Genomic DNA, 15,574 nt, shown 5'->3' with positions numbered 1-15,574 from the left:
GCTCAACCCGAGGATTCTAGCCTACTGAACCTGGTATCAGCCAGGTTTTCACGTTTGACCCCTCCAACAGGACCCAGAGAGGTAGGGACGGCTCTACGCCCCTTGCCAGCAGGAAGCAGTTTCAGAAGTCAAGACCTTCGCCCCTTTCCCCAAAAGAATTTGGGTCAAATTTGTTTGAGGGGGGAATGATGGGGTGTGGCCCAAGCCCAGGTCTTCACCCCTTGCCCCAAAGGGAATCTGGCTCCCCTTGTCTACAGGCCCTAGCCCCTCATCTGCCTTTAAAAGTCTTAGCCTACTTTTTAATCTCATTCACATGCCTTTCAGTTCCTTCATTATCAATTCCCATTGTCTATTCAATCTCTGAGACATTCCAATCTCTGGGAATTCTTACCCAGACCCTTTTCCCAGACCTTTCCCTAGTCACCCAAAGTATATATAAGATCTACCCTGGCTGAGAATCTCAGGCTCACAAGGCTGAGAACCTTTCATGCCCACTCGTCCTTAAGGGCATCATCTGGCCTAAGTGTTTTATCACTAATAAACTTTTCCTCTGGCTGAAGAAGATTTGAGTTGAGTTCTTTCAGGCAGGGCCCGGTACCGCGATCTTCGGGTTCCAGCAGCACCCCAAAAGTCCTAGACCTCTTCAATAGGATTATAGAGCTAGAGATGATGAGGACCTCCATGGTTCCCCAGGATGAGGTTCAACTCTGACATTTCAATCCACAACCATCTCTTAGAGTTTACTAAGTGTGAGGCACTGTGATACATATTAAAAAATGAAATAACTCCTATATGAAAAATGAAATAACTTTCATATATGAGGCAGCTGGTAGTATAGTGGAAAGAGGGCTGGGCCTGGAATCAAAAAGACTTGAGTGTAAATCCAGCTTCAGATACTAACTGAATGAACCTGAGCAACTCACTCTGTTTGCCTCAGTTTCCTGAACTGCAAAAGGGGGATAATAATAGCACCTACCTCCCAGAGTTGTTGTAAGGATCAAATGAGATAAAATTTGTAAAAAGTACTTGGCTCTACTATGCTTGCCACACAGTAGGCACTGCATAAATGCTTATTCTCTTCCTCTTGCCTTTCCTTCCCCTTCCCTTTTCTTAAGGACCTTACATTGTAGCAGGGAGATAATAGGTACATATATAACAGGTAAATGGGGTGGCCACCCACAGTGTAGGATATCCCATCTCTTACATAAGCATGTGGATTTGCTGGGCTGGCTCATTCATTCCAACCTATTCTCACACTGGCAGGTCTAGGTTCCTAGGAAAGGACCACCCCTTCATCATTACATTCAAATTCTCTCAGTTTTAGGGATAATCCTGAAAGGAATTACAATCACCACTTTAGCTTCTAAGCCCCACTTATGTGTTTCCATTTATACAACCCAGCCACTCCATAATGACACATTTAGATCCTTAAAATGATTTACTTAGCAATAAAGCAAAAGAAATAATAACAATAAGATATATTACAATCCACACATAAACCTGGGTCACACTCCCACCAATGCTTTTAGTATCTGAGGTAGGGGAGGGAAAAGAATGAGCATACACTCATGGAAACCTGCCAAATAAGTACATGAGTGAGAAAACCCCTTGTCCTTTGGTGTCTTATTTCTGTCCATAAAAATTCCTTGTTGAGCATAGCTTCGATGCTAAACAGAAGCTGCTTTTTTAAAAAATATATTTTATTTTATTTTTTAGGCAATTGGGGTTAAGTGACTTGCCCAGGGTCACACAGCTAGTAAGTGTCAAGTGTTTGGTCTGAGGCCAGATTTGAACTCAGGTGCTCCTGACTTCAGGGCTGGTGCTCTATACACTGCGCTACCTAGCTGCCCTTTAAACAGAAGCTTCTGCTAAAATGATTTGATCCATGCTGTAATTGGCTAACAGTATAACATCTCAACTCAATGAGCCTCTTTCAAGCTGTTCCTCTGCTTGGTTGTACTTATTTCTTTTCTTTTTGGTGAGGCAATCAGGGTGAAGTGACTTGCCCAAGGTCATACAGTTAATGATGAGGATGGGATCTAGACCCCCAAAAAGGAAACACCCCGACTTTCCCACTTGGCCAAATCTCTGGCTTTAGCCTAAGGCTACAATCAACTGGCTTTTCTTTGTTGCCACACCCAATCTCCCACTGCTCAGATTTTCACAATCTAGGCAATAGCGCACAGACTCTCAGATTCCTTAAGAGCCTAGGTAATATGGCGAATCTTCAATAAATCTTGTTTTTGGCTGAAAGAAGGCTTGGGTCGAATTCTTTCAGGTAGGACCCAAGTTTTGGGATTTTGGGATTCCAGGACCCCTCACCTCTAGACCTCATCACTAGTAAGTATCAAGTATCTGAGGCTGGATTTGAACTCGGGTCCTTCTGACTCCAAGGCCAGAGCTCTATTTACTGCAGGACTTCTTTCTTTTTTTAATTTGATTTTTTAGGCAATTGGGGTTAAGTGACTTGCCCAGGGTCCCACAGCTAGTGTCTGAGGCCAAATTTGAACTCAGGTCCCCCTGACCCCAGGGCTGGTGCTTTATCCACTACACCACCTAGCTGCCCCATGGGACTTATTTCTTAATAGCAACGGTCATATCTATTTCTTGCAGATTCAAACTTAGCTTTGCTAAAGGGGCAAGATTGGAGAAGAAGGAAAGTGACTGTGGAACCTGAGGAAACACAGGGATGGAGAGAGATAAGAGGTCACCATGCAGGGGAAGAATAGATTTAGGATGGATGAGGCATAAAGAAATGATAGGAAGTTAGGGTCAGGTGTAGGAATGTCTGAATTTTTTATTAAGGAAATTGAATACTTGTGGGTAGCAATTAGGTCTAGGGTATGATCATCTCTGTATGTGGCTGAGGGTGCAGTAAAAGAGCAGGTCACGGTATGTTGTGGTCTAGGGGTGCTGGGAACCCTGAAATTTATGGGTCCTGCCTCAAAAGAATCTGATTCAAGCCTTTTTTCAGTCAGAGACAAGGTTTATTCTTTCAACAATAAAAAGCTTTTGTGGGAAGATTTCAATGGGATCTAGGAATGGCCAATAGGCTGTGGGGAGGTGACCAGAGGTAACTGAATGGATCTAGGTGGGATTAAGGGTGGGAAGTAGCCTGGGGTGATGGAGGTAACAGACAATGATGGGCTGGGCTATGTTAGAGATAACAGAATTGAAGATTGGGGCTGGGTCACAATGAAAGGACCGTTGAAAGGATTATACTTTGATGAGCTCAGGTGAATTTCTAGGGCTATGTGGGAAAGGTTCAGGGGAAGTTCAAAGGAAGGGGTTCAGGGCCCATACACTGTCATTGGGCTTTCAGGAGACTGAGAAATTGAAGGGCTAGAGATTTTGAGGGTGAAATCTCCTAATAAAAGAGTAGGAGTTGGGGAGGAGAGTAAGAGGACAAACCAGGTGCTGATTTCCTTGAGAAAAGTACAGAGAATAACCAGAAAACTGACATACAATAGCCATCATGATTTGGATTGGAGAGAAAGCTGTAATGAAGTGAACTTAAAAGGAGGAGAACTTGGCAAGGAAGTAAAGGAAGTGGCTGTAGCAGTGGGAAATGCGATATTCCAACTACCTCTCCAGGCCTAGGAGTATAGTGGTGATAAGGGAAGCTGAGGTTTGGTATATGGAGGGAATATGTATGTATGTGTATATATATATATATATATATATATATTTGGAGTGTAGGGGTGTTCAGAGAGGACTAACACCTCTGGTGTGAGGGCTGCTCATCTGCCTTTGGTGTCCACCTGCCTCCCAACTCTCACCTGTGACTCCAAGAAGCTGTAGCATGCACAGCAGCCACACTGTGGTTTGAGAAATAATTCATTTGGAACCCTTCTCTATTCTAATCAGTATTAATCAGTTTGATATTCTACATAAAACATAGGGTTGGATAGGTTCTTACAGTGGGCCTCAAACTTTAATGTAATATTCACTACTTGTTTACCAAGTTATGAGGCTCACTTGTGCAACCACAAGAATGTTGACAAAGATACTTTTGATGGAGCACTTGGGTGCTTATGTTTGGGTGCTTGTACTTGGACCCCAATTTCTCCCTAGCCTCAGAAACATTATCCCTGACAGTTTCTCTCCCAGCCCAAGGACACTGTGCTTAGCAATTACTCATGAGTGGGCCCCAGCAAGACCCTTATCTCTTTCCTTGGTGCAGTAACAAACAGCACCTGAAGGAATTATTAGTCTGAACTGGCTTTGCACTGGGTCATAAAGACATTCTTAGCCACTGGACTATCTATACTACCGCCCTGCCTCATTATCTACATCCTGGGCTCCTCATTAACTGTATTCTAGACTTCAGACATGTATACTCCCTACATCTATCTTGTCAAACAAGACATTGATTGGTGGAAGACTGGAAAACTCTCAGTTACCCTGAACTCTAGTTAACTTAGGGACATAGCAGGCCTAAAACCACACCTCCATGTATCCCCTCCTTGTCCATGTGTCCCCCCCTTGTGGGCTTTTCCTAGTGAACTCTGGATAAAACGCCTGCGCAGTAGGTACAAGAAGTGCATGTTCTTTTAAGAACTGACCAGTCCTTAACCACTCCCTAATCCCACTCAGAATCACCTAGTTAGCATATTTGGCACATGTTTTATTGTATTTTATCCTGTATAAACTTTAATTGTACCACTCTAAGGTTGCAGGAATCCTTAAGATTACTTGCTCGCTGAAAAGCGTAACAATAAACTTTGCCACCTTGACTTAAAGAATGCTTGAGTCTGTGAATTCATTCCAGACGACCCATCATGTACTTCAGTCTTTGAGGGGTCACAACCTCTCAACTTCTCAAACCACAACAATTTTCATCCTGTTTTACTCAAACTCCACGTCTAAACCCAGCATGGATGGAAGCCTTGATGCTTTGGAAAGTCCCCTAACTTATTTTTGTACTTTCAGACCATTCTCTCTTGTGCAACACAAGCAGGTGACCATCTTATGACTACTTAGTCAGTGGAGATGCCCAATGCTTCACCCATCCTGTGTACCACCCCACCCCTGCTAATGTCATTTTTGGCCCTCAAGAGCAAGTTCTATCAACCAATGAGATTCTGTATTTGGTCATGACTCTTTTGCATATTAGAGTATCAAAGTATCAAAGCCCATAAAAACAAGGTCCTGGAAAAAGGGAGCACCTCAGATCATGAGGAAGATCAGAGCTCCACTTCATTAGATGGGACCATGGACCCTTTAATAAAGTATCATTGGCTCAGAGCTCTGCCTCAGTCTCTTTTATTGTAGGATGGATAATTTTAATCCCAACACTGGCAATACTGTCTTGGCAGATGAGCTAAACCAAGTTGAGGGTAAACAACAAGCCACAAACCTGCAGATGAATTAGGGGGATGTCTACCCCAAGCATGTGAAGCCTCCCCCTGGCATAATGGGTGGATGAGAACAATTTGTTCCAACTGCCATGAAGGCGGCTGAAGCAGGCACTGTGGAGCACTTAGAGCTTGGCCAGACTTTGAAGATGCCAAGGTCATCCACTATACCCTGGGCCATGGCCAGTCTCCTGACTTTTGTCTTGCCAGTGGATTTTGATGAAAGGCTGATGACTTTGCAACTCTATCTCATTTAAGTCCAATTCACATGCAAGTCAAGATATCACCCCATACTATCATTGATTCTCTCTGAATTGAAGGACTAATAATGATATGCATACGTACATATGTGTACATATGCATCTATATATGCATATGTATATGTATACATACACACATACATATATCTATATATGTAACCAGTTCATGGCTCAGGACCCCACTCTCACTTTGGGCTGGCTCAGTGATCCAACCTTCAGGTCTGGACTTCCCAGAGGACCGTCATGTCATACTGCTATATTCAACCTCTCAGAGTTATAGTGGTAAACCTAGTGTGGGAAGGAGGGAATATATTCCTACTACTCATCATAGCAGCTCCTGAGTTCTCATTCATGCTTACTATTTGCACAAAATTAGTCACCATTTTACCAACAACTCTTTTTAAAATTTTTTTTTAAATTTTACTTTTGTTTTCAACTTACAGCACAAAAAAGAATATTTTCACACACAATAACAAAAAGATTGAATATCTACTTCACACTGCTTGCTTTAAAAAAATTATAATTTTACACCTTACTCAAAACTATCCTGCTTGTTTGTAATTTTTTATGAATTTCCTTCTGTTCTCTTCTGTGTATTTTTTTAAAGTGCTACAACAGCCCTCTTTTTTTCTGGTATCACTATTGCTAATTGACCCCCTTCCCCTCACCAATTAAATAAGAAAAAGAAATTTTTAAAAATAATACACCTTGTTAACAAATAAGCGTAGTCAAGTGGGGGAAAAAAAGCCACTTAGTGGCCATATCAAACAATATATGTCTCTGCACTTTGTGTCCATCACCTCTGACATGAAGAAGATAAATGTACTTTATCATAGGTCTTTAGAAAACCTAATCCTTAGAATGACCTAGTCATTGTTTGATCAGTTCTTGAATCTTTCAAAGTTGTTTTTCTTAATCTTTTTTTAAAATAAATTTTTATTGTCATCTTTTGGATTTTTTTTTAACATTACTAAAATTTCTCTCAGTAACCCTCCATTTCCCTATGCCCAGAGAACCATCGCATATAGTAAATACCATCTTAAAAGAAAAAAGTAGAAAAGAAGACAGGAGAAATGAGCAAACAGATCAACATATTTAAAAAGTTTAAAAATGTATACAATGTTCCACACCCATGGACCTCCTGCCTCTTCAAAGAATAAGTGAGTAGATGGGGTGTCTTCTCATATCTCATCTTTAGGGCCATGCTTGTTTATAATTTTGCAACATTTACTTTTCATTATTTTGTGGCTGTTTAAATTATTGTAGTTTTGTTTATTGTTACCTTGGCTCTGTTTATTTTACTCTGCAACAATTCATGTAATCCTTCCCATGCTTCTGAATTCAACGTATTTGTCATTTCTTACAGCAGAATAATATTCCATTACATTCATGTACTATGGTGTATTTGTTTAAGCCATTTTATAGTTATCCATTCCCGAATCAATGAGTATCCATGTTGTTTCCAATTCTTTGCTACCACAAAAAGTGCTGCTATAAATATTTTTATGTGTATGGGAACTTTCTTCTTATTGATAGCCTCTGGGGGATATAAACCAAGTAGTGGAATCCCTTAGTCAAAGGGTATGGACATTTTAGTCCCTTTATTCACATAAATACAACTTGCTTTATAAAACAATTGTACTGATTCACAGCTCCACCAACAATACACCAGTGTGCCTATCTTCCCACAATTCCTCCAACACTGATTATTCCTATCTGTTGTCATCTTTGCCCATTTGCGGAATGTGAGGTGATATTTCAGGATTGTTTTGATCTATGACCCCATTAACAATCAGAAAACATCTGCTAATAATAAGCAAAAGCAACAATAATCATAACAGTAGAAGGCAAGAGCAAGAATAATCATAACATTTATTCAATATGTTTGTATTATTCTATTATGTTATATGTGTGCTTATTCAATACAAATCCAAAGCAGGAATAATCATAATATAACAGTCCATCCAAAAACCTGGATTGTATTCCCATTAATGCACATGGTGTCTGCATGTACTTACTAGGAGGCACATTGATAGGGAAACTCATGTGCCTATAGCAATTCAGAACCCTGGACTACCTTGATGTCCTTAGTCCTTTCAGACACTGTCTGAATCACAAGAGCCATTTCTCTGCTAGTGGCAACCCTTCTGGTCCTCATCCTTGAAGCTGATGAAGCAGAAACAAATTTTTTCACTCCCAGACACTCAGCAGATTACAGAGAAAAAGTGTCGGTCCTTTCAGTGATAAGTATTTCCCTTACGGCAGATAACTGCTGAGCTCCTCACATCTGCATATAGCAGGAGATATTTTGGCCAACCAGTCCCAAGCAGCTTCTGACAGCAGCACACATCACTGCAAAACAAATGCTGTTTCTCCCTCTCAAACCAGAGGAGGCAGTAGAGAACAACAGGAGAACCTCTGAGAAGTTTCCCTTCTTTGTAATAGGTACTGGAGAGCGATAAAGCCTTAGCCTATACAGTTAATCCTTCCACATCGGGACTTTCCCCACAGGGGTTTAGATGGTCATAAGAAATTAAATGGGATTTTTTGGGGAGTTTTGCGGAAGCTGCAGACCACAAGCAGAAGCCAGTAGACAGCATAGAAAGTTTAGAAACTCAGAAATGCATAACATATATGTACAGTATTGTATAACAGGAGGAGAGGGGCATACTTCATCTTTATTCTTTTGGACTCCTGACAGAAAGTGGTGACGAACTTAAAATGCAAAAAGAGACATTTTTGGGCATGGTTAATGTGGAATTTATTTTGCCAAACTATATAGATATGTTATGAGGGGTTTATTTTTTGTTTTTGTTTTTTAATTGGCTCATTTGGGGGAAGGAAAGAGAAAAGATCTAGATTAATTAGAAATGCATGTTATTTGAAAATAAAAAATAAAACTCAAGAAATCTATCCATCTGGTATGAACATAATGATTCTTCTCTATATATAACTCTAAGAGTTATATATGATTTTTTCAGTTATAAATTTCAAAACTCTAAAAACAATCACGTACAAATGAGCTACCTGATGGACCACAATGCCCTAATGCCATCATTATCTTAGTAATTGCTCTGCTTTTAAACAGGTCTTCTTAGTACATTCATCTGAGGGGCAGTTAGTTATATAGCTGGTTCCTAGAACATTTTTCGTCTCTCCTCAACATTTTATTTTTTTAAATGTTTATTTTTTATTTTGAACTCAAGACACATAAAAAGAGCATTTCCATATACATAGCAGAGCACAAAAAGAGGATTCTATGTGAAACAGTGAATCTTTGTTTCAGACTACTTTTTAAAAAGGACACACATTACTTTCAGAACTGTCCTATATGTCTATACTTTCTTCTGAATTTTAAAAAATGTTTCTATGGTCTTTTTTTTTTCTCATATCACTAAAGCCCCTATTCTCCCCCTCCCCCAATTAACCCAGAGGAACAAAAAACAACAACAATCCTGTAACAAATAAATATAGTAAAGTAAAATGAATCCACCCAGTAGCCATGACCAAAAAAAGTATGTCCCTAAGAACTTGAGTCCACATTTCTTTGTCAGGAGATGGTTAGCATACTTCTTCATATGTCCTCTGAGGACCTATCTCTAGGTCAATATCTCTAGATGGCCTAAAAGATATTGTTGATCATTATTACAATGATTAGAGTTCTTCAATCCTTCAAAGTCGTTTTTCTTTACCATATTTCTGTCCTTGTATAAATTTTTTTTTGTTTTTTGTTCTAGGCAATGGGGTTAAGTGACTTGCCCAGGGTCACACAGCTAATAAGTGTCAAGTGTCTGGTCTGAGACTGGATTTGCACTCAGGTCCTCCTGACTTCAGAGCTGGTGCTCTATCTATTGCACCACCTAGCTGCCCCTAAATTTTTCTCTATTCTGCTCCCTGCATTCTGTGTCAGTTTTTCTATTCAGGATTCTCTGAAATTATCTCTTCTGTCATTTCCTACAGTGAAATAATATTCCATTACATTCCTGGTACAATTTGTTCAACCGTTCCCCAGTTGTCTAGGAGGCAATCAGCAGTACAACCTTAATTTCTTGTTCTTTTCTTTTCTCTCTTCAAGGAAAAAGTCTCCTTTTCAAGAATAGGAAGTTTATTTTGCTTGAGAATACTCCTTCCCCAGGATCATCCTCCCTCTTAACCTTCCCCCAACCCTGTTTGTTCCCTTGTTGAGTCTGATGTATTTTTGTACCAAACTCTGTGTGTAGGTGTGTTTTCACCCCTCCTTTATTCGTTTCAGATGAGTGAGGTTCATCTGATGTCCCCTCCTCCCACCTCTTTCTACGTGTTTGTACACTGTTCTCACTTACCTTAATTACAGGAAATAGCAAGTTCCATCCACTTTTTCCTTCTTTCTACTTTAGTAAATTCTTCCTTTTAATCTCCCTCTCTTTCTGCTCTTCAGGCTCTCAGAATAGAACCAATTATCCCCAGGAAGGACCCCTATTTTTTTCACTTACCTTTCTCATTACTCTCTGAAGATATTAAAGTTTCTAGAAATATATTCTCATAAGAATGTTAGCACTACGTCATTATACAGCTCCTTCCATCTGCTCAAATAAATTTACCTTTCTAGGTTTCTCATGACTCTTGTGTTTGCTTGCAAAGTTCCTACTCAGCTCTGGTCTTTTTAATGGAAATTTTATCCCATTAATGATTCATTCTTTTTCCCTTTGTGGTAGTATACTAAGCTTTGTAGTGGACGATTTTGCTGTTGCTGTTATAAGCCTGTAGCTTTTGCCATTTGGTATATTTTATTCCAAGATCTCTTCTCACTTTTTTTTTAGGCAATTGCAGTTAAGTGACTTGCCCAAGGTCACACAAGTGTCAAGTGTGTGGTCTAAGGTCGGATTTGAACTAAGGTTCTCCTGACTTCAGGGCGGTACTCTATCCACTGCACCACCTAGCTGCCCTTTCCTCTCATTTTTAATAGAAGTGTGCAGGTCTTGTGTGATCCTGACTGCCCTTCATTGGTACTTGAACCATGTCTTTCTAAATACTCTTTTCTTTGACATGGGAGCTCAGGATTTTGGCTATGCCAATTCTGGGACTTTTTCTTCTGGTAATTTCTTTCAGAAAGTTATAGGTAGATTCTTTCCATCCTCACTTTGCCCTCTCATTCTAGTAGACAGAGACAGTTCTAATTATGCTTTCTTATATAAATTTATTTATTTTTAGTTTTCAACATTCACTTACATAAGTTTTTGAGTTCCAAATTTTCACCCCATCTCCCCCCTCCCCCCACCCCAAGATGTCATGCATTCTGAATATCCCTTCCCCTAGTCTGTCCGCTCTTCTATCTCTCTCCCCTTCTCTTATCCCCTTCCCCTTCTATTTTCCTGTAGGGTAGGATAGACTTCTGTACCCCATTTCCTATATTTCTTATTTCCCAGTAGCACGTGAAAACATTTTTTAAAAACATATGTTTTTAAAACTTTAGGTTTCAAATTTTCTCTCTTCCTCCCTCCCCACCCACCCTCATTGAAAAGGCAAGCAACTCAATATAGGTTGTACATGTGCAGTTATGCAAAACCTGTCCATAGTAGACATGTTGGGAAAAACTAACTCTATTTCCCTTAATCCTATCCTGCCCTCCCATTTATTCTATTCTTTCTTTTGACCCTGTCCCTCCTCAGAAGTATTTACTTCTGATTACCCCCTTTCCCAATCTGCCCTCCTCTCTATCATCCCCCTGCTCTCCTGTCCCCTTCTCCCCTATTTCCTGTAGGGTGAGACAGATTTCCATACCCAATTGAATGTGTATGTTATTCCCTCCTTAAGCCAAATCCTATGAGAATAAGATTCACTCATTCCCTCTCACCTTCTCCCATTTTCCCTTCCACTGTAAGAGACTTTTCTTTCCTGTTTTTTTTTTGTGAGATAATTTACCCCATTCTACCTCTCCCTTTCTTCTTCTCCGAGTATCATCCTCCCTCATCCCTTAATTTTATTCTCCAGATATGACCACTTAATCTTCAGCTCACCCTGTGCCCTCTATCTATCTATCTACATATACATACATATAATTTTTTCTTCCAACTACCCTATACTGACAAAGGTTCATGAGTTATAAATATCATCTTTCCATGCAGGAATGTAAACAGTTCAATCTTAATAAGTCTCTTATGATTTCTCTTTCCTGTTTACCTCTTCATGTTCCACTGGAGTCCTGTATTTGAAAGTCAAATTTTCTATTCAGCTCTGGTCTTTTCATCAAGAATGCTTGAAAGTCCTCTATTTCACTGAATGACCATTTTTTCCCCTGAAGGATTATACTCAGTTTTGCTGGGTAGGTGATTCTTGGTTGTAATCCTATCTCCTTTGCCCTCTGGAATATTATATTCCATGCCCTGCAGTCCTTTAATGTAGAAGCTGCTAAATCTTGTGTTATCCTGATTGTGTTTCCACAGTACTTGAACTTTTTCCTTCTGGCAGCTTGTAATATTTTCTCCTTGACCTGGGAACTCTGCAATTTGGCTACAATATTCCTAGGAGTTTTCCTTTGGGGATCTCTTTCAGGGGAGATCTGTGGATTCTTTCAATTTCTATTTTGCCCTCTGGTTCTAATATATCAGGGCAGTTTTCCTTGATAATTTCTTGAAAGATGATGTCTAGGCTCTTTTTTTGATCATGGCTTTCAGATAGTCCAATAATTTTTAAATTCTCTCTCCTGGATCTATTTTCCAGGTCAGTTGTTTTTCCAATGAGATATTTCACATTGTTTTCTAATTTTTCATTCTTTTGGATTTGTTCTACTGTGTTGTGATTTCTCATAAAGTCACTATCTTCCAATTGCTCTATTCTAATTTTTAAGGAAGTATTTTCTTCAGTAAGCTTTTGGACTTCCTTTTCCATTTGGCCAATTTTGCTTTTTAGGGCATTTTTCTCCTCATTGGCTTTTTGGACCTCTTTTGCCATTTGGGTTAGGCTATTTTTTAAGGTGTTATTTTCTTCAGTATTTTTTTGGGTCTCCTTTAGCAAGCTGTTGACTTGTTTTTCATGATTTTCTTGCATCACTCTCAGTTTTTCCTCTACTTCCCTTACTTGCTTCTCAAGATCCTTTTTGAGCTCTTCCAAGGCCTGGGACTGATTCATATTTTTCTTGGAGGCTTTGGATGTAGGAGCTTTGACTTTGTTGTCTTCTTCTGGTTGTATATTTTTGATCTTCCTTTTCACCAAAGTAAGACAATATAGTCTGACTCTTTTTGCACTGCTTGCTCATGATCCTGGCCAATTACTTGAGTTTTAAACTCTTTGTTAAGGTAAGAGTCTGCTTCCAATGTGGACAGCGTACTGTCCCAAGTTCGGCGCAGATTTTTCAGAGATACTTGTAGGGACCTGTAAATTTTCAGTTCTTCCAAGGTGATATGATAAGGGGCAAGGTGTTTACTCCTTTCCTGGCCTGCGACTACAAGTACTCCTTTCTGTCCTGTGAGGAGGGCTTTATCTCCACAGCCACTACAAGCTCCACCAGGCCAGCTTCCTTGTCACCCCAGGACCCCACCCAGAACTGTGGCCCACATCCAAACATGGGCAAAGCAAGAGATTCCTGCCTCAGCACTGGCAAAGAGATCCTGCAATCCCTCTCTGATTAGCCACTGGATTCCCCCTCAGTCTGTGGACCAGAAGCTCGGGAAGCAGCTGCGCCCCCCCCCCCCCAGGGCCATGCTCTGACAGAAACAGACTTTTCCCACTGACCTTCTAAGTTGTCTTTGGCATTGGTGGATTGAGGAGTCTGAAAACCTCCGCAGCTGCCCGAGATTCAGTCCTCTGAGGCCTGCTCCAGGTTTGCTGCGGCCTGCACTCCCACACCCCTGTGCTGTGCTGCCCTCCCAGCCCGGTGCGATACACCTTTCTGATCAATCATCCAGGTGGTCTTGGGCTAGAAATTTGCTTCACTCTGTCTTTTTGTGGATTCTGCTGCTTCAGAATTTGTTTAGAGCCATTTTTTATGAGTATTTGGAGGGGTTTGGGGGAGAGCTCAAGCAAGTCACTGCTTTCACTCCACCATCTTGGCTCTGCCCTGTGATTTCTTAAAAATATAACATCAATGCAGAGGAACAGAGCATATACATATACGTTTATTTATACATGTAAGTATATTATGTGTCTGTCTGTCTATCTATCTGTCTATCTATCTATCTTTGGTAGCAGTTCTTTTTGTAGTAGCCAGGAAGTGGAAACATCAAATGGGGAATAGCTAAACAAATTATGGTATGTGAATATAATGGAACTCTATTGTGCCATAAAAATGACAAAAGGAAATTTCAGAGAAACCTGGACAAGCCTGTATGAACTGATGTGGAGTAAAGTGAGCAGAATCAGGAGAACAATTTATAAAACAATAACAACATTGTAAATACCATTTTGAAAGATTTAAGGACTCTGATCAACTTGGTAATCAACCATAATTCCAGAGGACTTAATATAATTAAGTCTCAAGGAGTTGACATTCTAATGGAGGAGACAACATGGAAACAGCTCTGTACAAATAGGATATCTACAGGGTAAAGTGGAAGCAATTTCAGAGAGAAGTCACTAGCATTGAGGGGGACCAGGAAAAGCCTCTTACAGAAGGTAGGACTTGAGCTGAGGTCCAAAGAAAGCTGAGGAAGCCAGCAGGCAGAAACAGGAAGGGAGAGCATTACCAGCATGGGGAACAACCAGAAAAAAGGCACTGAATTGGGAGATAGAGTGTCTTGTGGGAGGAAGAGCAAGAAAGCTACTGTCACTGTATCTTGGAGTACATAGAAGGGAGTAAAGTAGAAGAAGCTTGGAAAGGTAAGAGAGTGTGAAAGGTTTTAAATGCCAAATTAAGCATTTATATGAGACGCTGGAGGTAATAGAAAATCACTGGAATTTTTTGCAGGAATTTATCTTGAATGTCAAGGAGAGCTATGGTAAGACTTGTACTGTAACCCACCTTCTGACAGAGGGATGATGGACCTGATATTTAGAATGAGACATATTTTTTTGAACATGGCCAATGTAGGGATTTGTTTTGCTTGACTCTATGTTATTAAAGGGCTTTTTTCAGTTGGGGAAGGGAGATGGGAAGAAGAGAAAATAAACACTTTTTAATTGAAAAACGATTTAATTAGGGGAAGCCAGGTGGTGCAGTGGATAGAACACCGGAGGACCTGGGCTCAAATCCAGCCTCAGACACTTATTAGCTGTATGACCCTGGGTAAGTCACTTAACCCCAAGTGCCTAAAAAAAAGTTTTAATTTTAAAAAAAACTGTTCAGAATTTTTTTTATCATGGTTTTCAGGGAGTCTGTTGATTCTTAAATTATATCTCCTTGACCTGTTTTCCAGGCCAGTTGTTTTTGATATTAGGTATCTTATAGCTTTTGATTTTCTTTGGGCAAAGGTTACTACTTTATCTTCTAAGCTACTTAATCTCCTCCCACTTTTTTCTTCCACACATTTTATTTCATTTTTAAGCCTTTGTTTCATTTCTCCAGCTATTCATATAGTCCCTGTGGATGGCCCATTTTTTTCCTTTGAGTATTTAATACAGAGCTGATCCAGAGTTATTCTCTTTTTTTGAGGGGGGGTTGAAATCTTAAAAGTTTGAAACTGATCATTGACTTCTTTGGTTTAGTCATTTCTCCACTTTTAGTTCATAAATTGGGACTTTATGTCAGGAATTTACTCTACCCCTTGCTACACATTTGGGCCAGTGGTTTACCTTACTTTTGCCTTGAGTCACCTGCATTCTTGCACTGGTACTAAGTGTACCCTCCTCCATAGGGTAGGCTCCCTCTGGATCTTGGAAGTTCAGAGGGCAGGATTGTCAGGACTCTGGCATTTCAGGATAGGGTGCTAGGGACCTCAGAGCCCTAGGTTGTCCTAGTTCAAGCTGCACCCACACTAGTCAGTTATTTTGCTATTAGGGACTTCCAAGCACCCCAGGGATTTTGTCGGGGGAGACCTTGGCTTT

Source organism: Phascolarctos cinereus, unplaced genomic scaffold (genome assembly GCF_003287225.1).
Source record: "Phascolarctos cinereus isolate Bilbo 61053 unplaced genomic scaffold, phaCin_HiC Scaffold_5;HRSCAF=322, whole genome shotgun sequence".
Lineage (NCBI taxonomy): Eukaryota > Metazoa > Chordata > Mammalia > Diprotodontia > Phascolarctidae > Phascolarctos > Phascolarctos cinereus.
Note: the sequence above shows the minus strand (reverse complement) of the source record.